This window comes from Notamacropus eugenii, chromosome 2 (assembly GCF_028372415.1).
Source record: "Notamacropus eugenii isolate mMacEug1 chromosome 2, mMacEug1.pri_v2, whole genome shotgun sequence".
NCBI classification, from domain to species: Eukaryota; Metazoa; Chordata; class Mammalia; order Diprotodontia; family Macropodidae; genus Notamacropus; species Notamacropus eugenii.
This window is the reverse complement of record NC_092873.1, coordinates 537,258,755-537,265,004: the sequence shown is the minus strand read 5'-3', so window position 1 is coordinate 537,265,004 and position 6,250 is coordinate 537,258,755. Positions and strand designations below refer to the sequence as shown.

Here is a 6,250-nt window from a genome sequence, read left to right as displayed (position 1 = left end):
AGAGACACCAGGAAAATGAATGTCCTTCAATAAAGGCAGCTGTGAGAGGGGGAGCAGTGATGGCCAGATTCCATCTCAGGACCTGGGATCAAAAGACAGCTCCCACTCTTAACTCTACCTCTGACCAGTGATGTGGTTTTAAGGGGTCCTCCCCTCTGAGTTCAGTGTTCCCATACACAGAAGAAGTTTGGACTAGATGGAGGTTCTTAACCCAGCATCTGTGAAAAGCATCCAGGGATCCATGAGCCTCAGAGATATTTTGATAAGTTGATTTCAATTACATCTAATTCCAATGTAATTTCATGGAATCCATTCCCTTTGTAATCTTCTGTATTTTATTTTAAGCATTTAAAACCACGATTCAGAGAAGGCTCTGCAGAGTTCTCCAGACTGATATCAAGAGGGGGCCAGGACACAAGTTCTCTTGGCTTCCTTCCACCTCTAAAATTCAATGCCTTTAATATAATTTTGATTATATAAAGCAATCGTTTCCAAAGAGCTGGCTTTGTGTGCTTTTCAGTAAGCTGGGTGACTGTTCCCTGGAGAGTGGGGCTGAGGGTTTGGTGACTTGGGAGCTCAGCATTGGCTTGCTGGGCTCTTCTGATTCAGTCAATCTCCCAAAAATGGGGAGCTAGGACTTGGGCTAACTTTGTACATATCCCGTATTTGTATATCTGGTCCTGCCTACTGGCCTCCTTGGAACCACAAAGAATATGCTATCTGTAATGTGTCAGACCCTGTCTTGAGTGCTTTATAAATGTCTCATCTGATGTGATGCTCACAACAGCCCCCGGGGTGGAGGGCGGGGTAGGAGCTGCTGTTACCCCCATTTTACAGCTAGGCAGACAGGGGTTAAGGGACTTACCCAGGATCACACAGCCAGTAAGTGTCTGAAGCCGGACTTGAACTGGGGTCTTCCTCCCAAGTCAGGGCTCTAACCATTACCTCACCTAGAACATGGAGGGCCTATCTGCAAAGGGGAGGTGCAATACCATAGGAAGCACACTGGCTTCACTGCCAATGACTAGGATTCCAGTTCTCCCTCTAACACTTGTAGCTTTTGTGACCTTGAGCAGCACCTTAATCTCTGGGGCCTTGTTTTCTTCTGGTCAGAGGGTCTTCAGCCCTTTGGCTGTATACCTGGCAAAGCACAGGGACCTCCTCTCAGAATCATATTCTTAAGTGCATTAAACAATTCAAAGGATTACGATGCAAACCAATCACACTGAAACAATTCTCAAAACTTTTAAAAGCACATTCACAGAGGTGCTGAAGAAGGCTGCTGGAGGGTCTGTGAGCCCCTGCTGTACCCAGCCCAACACTCACTGATCTGGTGGTCCACATCAACTCTCCCTAGGGCCTTCAGATCAACATTAATGCAGCAGGGGGAGGCGAGGCTTGGATAGACCCACTCACTGCTCTGGTCCTTTGCCCGCTTCTAAAGAGATTCCAAAACCAAATGTTCTCTGGTGCAGCCAATAAGGGAGACATTATGCATTCCACAAGCCCCATGCAAACATGCCTCATTATTCATCAGTGGGCCATGCTCACTACCATCATCTGTCATTTAGGCTCAGGGTCTCATCTCCATCAAAGTTGAACCCCACTCTAAGGAGGCAAAATGAATGCTAAGGCTACCTGAATCTCCCCATCAGACTCCCTGAAGAAATGCTCTTTGTGCCCCAGGGAAGGGGATCCAGAGCTGTGGATGGACAGGTACCATCTTAGATCATGCCAAGGATCGATCCCAATGGGGCCTTGGACTCAGGAAGATCTGAGTTCAAATCCATCCTCAGGCAATCACTAGTTGTATATGTCTGCCTCAGTTTCCTCATCAGTAAAATGGGGATAATAATAGTATCTCCCTCACAAGGTTGTGGTGAGGCTCAAATAAAATAATGTATATCTCTCTAGTCCTCTGCAAATCTTAAAGTATTATGGAAATGCCCACGCTATTTTTTTTTAATCCTGGGACTGGAAAATGGCCTACTTCTTTGCAAGCCAAAGTTAATTCTAAATTCTTAGAAGCGATAAAATCTCTGCCTCTATGACTGGTGTGACTCTGAACCAATCACTGACCCTCTTTGGGCTGGGCTAGGGTTGCCTACGATGACTTTGAATTTCTGTCCTGTGCTGAAGTCTGGCCCTCTGCTCCTCGGCCTTCAGACCAGCTAGGGCAGAGGAGAGGAGAGTCCACCCACAAGTCTCCCCCACCCAGGGTGAGAATAGACAAGGTTATTCATAATTTACTCATGTGTAAATTCACTTTCACAAATGCTCAGAAAGGCCCCGCAGACATTTCTCATGCCGCCCCCTGCTTCATAGAGGCTGTCAGGAAGGCCTGGGTGGCTTACAAGCGTTAAAATTTTTAAAGGTTCTATTAAGCTGTCATGTAAAATTCATATTTACCTAATTTTTAAACAAGTAGAATTTACTCTCTGGAGCAGAGATGCGGTCACTTCAATGAGGTTGCTCCAGCTCTAGTTTGGAAGGCCACCATGACTGTCGCTGCCCTGATCAGTCCTTGATGTTCCCTCCCTCTCCCCCCAGGCAAAGGCACAGAGAGCTGGGTGGTGAAAAGGGGTGGTAGTTCTAGTCTCAGGCTTTGGTCAGGCTCAGACCCTCACACTGATGGGGTTACCTTTGGAATTGGTCCTGCAGTCACTTGGCAGTCAAAGGTTCTGGGTGTGAATCATGGCTCTGCTGCTTGCTTCCTATGTAACCTTGGGGGAGTCCCTTACCCTCCACAGATCTCAACTTTCTCTACTATAAAACAATGGAGTGAGACCAGAGAGGTCTCATAGAGCTCTAAATCTGTGATCCTTTAACACTGAAGGAACCCCTCAGGCCATCCATCCAGGGAATGCACAGCCATTGTCCCCACTCTGGCTACCTCCTGAGAGATAAGATAGACAAGTCACTACCATAACTGAGAGACTTAGCCCTGCAGAACGGCAGAAGAGTTTTCATTTGCTTAGCACGCTGGTGAGACCATTCCCAGTACAACCTCCTACCTGCCTGGGAAGTTGGAAGGATCCCAGAGAAGGCAGGGTTGGGGTTTGATGAACACCTTCGCAGACCTAGGAGGGAGAGAGATGAAAGATCTGTACGTATCACCTTATTGGAGGCTCACACGGACCCAGTCAGGGAAGTGGTGTTACCATATCCAGTGTCCAAACAGGGTCGCTGAAGCCAGCAGGGCTTCTGAGAATTCTCCCTAGATAAACAAGTTGACTGCCAAAATTTTAACTTCTGATCCCATCCAGGATATTTTTTAAAACTATTTACCAGCAAGATTCATTTTTAGATGCAAAAAACGGGATTCTCCACACTCCCTGAAAATCACAGGAAGGTCAAACAGGTAAACTCTACCTGTTCTCTGGATTAGTTACAATCTCCATGATCAGCAGCTTCTGCTCCTAATTTCGTTGTGATAACGGAATTAGCCTCCTCTGCCCTCTCCTGGACTTAGGAGTAGGTCTTACTTTTTTCTGGCAGAATAAAGTCAAAGGAGAAAATGCATGATGTGCCCAGACCTAATCTGCCATATGAAGAGAGGCAGTTTCAGTTGGCCACAGTGCATCTTGGAGAGCAGGTGCTAAAAATGAGTCAATAAGAGCCTGGCCCCAGCTGTGGATGGTTCCCACCATGGCGCCAGAGCCTGGTCCATGGTACAACTGTGAGCAGTTGCCTCAGTTACACGCACAAGACCAGAGAGAGCCTTCAGATTGGCTCCCAAGGACCGAAGTAGGACTCTCTACAGAATCCAGGCTAAACTGAGAGGAACCAGAAGATGGGGCTCCCATCCCACACCTGTCCTTTACTGCGCAGCCTTAGGCACGTTCTTCACCTCTCTGCCTCAGTCTTCTCACTCCATCTCTTGCCTCTGTACTGCTAGGCTGCCTAGGGATGCTCTCCCTCCTTATCTCCTCCCACGGCTTCTCTGGCTTCCTTTAAGCCCTCACTAAAATCCCACTTCCTACAGGTAGCCTTTCCTAACCCTTCTGCTGCGTATATGTCCTTCATGGAGCTCATTTGTGCCTATGTCTCTGTGGACTCTCCCCTTAGGTTATGACCTGTCCTCTGCCTCTCGTTGTATTCCTAGGGCTTAGCTCAGTGCCCGGCACACAGTAAATGCTAAATAAATGCTTACTGACCAGCTATCAAATAAGGAGGTTGCACTCCCTGGCCTTGAATGTCCCTCCCTGAATCCGTGCTCTTCAAAACTGGAATTCAATGTTAGCTCCTTCCTATTCCCTGCTACTCCCTAAGGCTACCCTTGACTGTCCTCTGACAGTGAGAGTGAGAGTGCTGGTATTCAAGTCAGAAGACCTAAGTTCAAGTTTCCCACTCACACGCTGTATAATCATGAATAAACCATTCAACTTGTCTGAGGCTCACCTTCATTTAACCTTTTCTCTGTGTCCTTCTGCCTCTGCCATCTCTGTGTCTGCCTCTATCTGTCTCCTGTCTCTGCCCCTGTCTGTTTTTATCTCTGCCTCCCTCCCTGCCTCCCTCCCTCCCTCTCTCTCTCTCTCTCTCTCTCTCTCTCTCTCTCTCTCTCTCTCTCTCTCTCTCTCTCCCCCCCCCCTCTGTCTCTCTGCCTCTGTCTCTCTATCTCTGTCTCTCTGCTTGCCCATTATCCAGAGTTTTCCTCTAGAAGAATGAGGAAAGCCCTTTATGGAGGACAATGTGAAGGGGAAGAGCATATCACCCTTGGTTCCAAATCAGCTTCATGTGAATGTGGAGTGAGACAAGATGTACAAACACCTCTAATCCTGGCATCTCATCAGCGATGTCACAGAGTACCCTCACCACCTCAGGGCAGGCTCTGGTGAAGGCACAAGACAGGCATTAAAATGAGCCCAAGTAACTGGTCCAAAAGCCCCCATCTTGGGGTAGGATGCTCAAGATGAATAGAGAGGGTGGATGGAGAAGTCAGACACGGTGGTTGGTGAGCAGTGAGATAACAAGGATCCTCAGACATCTGCACATGGAAATGGATTTTCTCCTCTGGATCTTCAAAGATGCCAGTGTGCCCAGAGGCCAGTTCAGCCTGGTCTGGCTTCCTTGTCCTCATCCTCTCCACAGTACAGACAGAGCCAGAGTCAATTTTGAAAACTCAGCACCAGATGAGGGCTTCGGGGGGGGGGGGAGGTTCATGCATTGTGGACCCCTCTGTCTCCACCCCTCCTGTCTTCCCCCTCTTTGCTCTCTCCTTCTCCTCTCCTGACTCTAAAGAAGGAGGTAGCCCCAAGACACAGATAGCAGGACTCCCCTTCACAAAGGCCATGACCATTTGAAGTCTTTCCCTCTGGCCTCTGGCAGAAGAAAGGCCAATGACTGATGCCAACAAGCGCAGTTCAAAACATTGGAGCAGCAGCCTCTGCCACTCCATAGGAATTCCCTTTCCAGGGGAAAAGGCCCCTCACTTGCTACCTTATTTTAAGGAGGAAAAGACAGATTGGGAAAAAATCTGCGCACCTCAAACATGCATCAATAAGAAAAGCAGTGAGACTACCAAGAGATACTGATAAACAGGGGCCTTTCCTCAAGGTGCTTATGTTCCACTCAAAAGGATACACACTATTCTCAAGCATGCATAGATATAACACATACTTACTACATATCACACTGGTTTATTATGTGTGGGCACACAAACATGTGTGTGTATGCACAAGTACATAAACACACACATGTGCTAATTACATACAGACACAGGTGCAAAAACATACAAATATATGTGTGTACTTATTACCTTAGATACATAACATATGTGTGTATGTACACACATTAATTTACATATATACGTACCACACAAAGACATATACATGTGTGTCCACACTTACACAAACAGACCTATATGCATACACCTGTCACAAGTAAATAGATGCAGATCCAGGGCTAGAAGGGATTTCAGAAGTCCCCCAATTGACTCCCCTTGTTTTGCAGGAAGGGGAAGTGAGGCTGGTGGAGGTGAGGCTCCTTGCTTGAGGTCACACAGGTGGTCAGCAGCTGAGCTAGACTTGGACCGAAGGCCCCTGGCCTTCAGGACCACCATGCTGATGCCATAAGGTGCTGCCAGGAAGTGTCTCCTGGCCTCCTTCAGAGTATAAAATTTCCCTCTCGTCACTCGGTGCTCGAGGTTCTGAGGTCAAGCAGAGCCAGTCATTACACTACACCCAGTTAGCTCGCCACAGACCAGGTCACTCTCCCTCCTTCCTCAAGGAAGGTGTGCCTGACTCAGACC

At 47.8% G+C, this 6,250-nt stretch overlaps 1 protein-coding gene and 1 long non-coding RNA gene across 5 annotated transcripts in view; both read right to left on the bottom strand.

Moving 5' to 3' along the window:
- ST6GALNAC3 (ST6 N-acetylgalactosaminide alpha-2,6-sialyltransferase 3) overlaps positions 1–6,250 on the bottom strand; it is a 713,190-nt gene that overhangs the window by 650,606 nt on the left and 56,334 nt on the right. The gene's annotated exons all lie outside the window — the stretch shown is intronic.
- The window catches only part of LOC140530343 (uncharacterized), a 37,202-nt gene that overhangs the window by 27,908 nt on the left and 3,044 nt on the right, over positions 1–6,250 (bottom strand). Inside the window, exon 2 of the long non-coding RNA XR_011975909.1 lies at positions 3,015–3,080. This is a non-coding gene — a long non-coding RNA (uncharacterized lncRNA). The remainder of the gene's footprint in view (positions 1–3,014; positions 3,081–6,250) is intronic.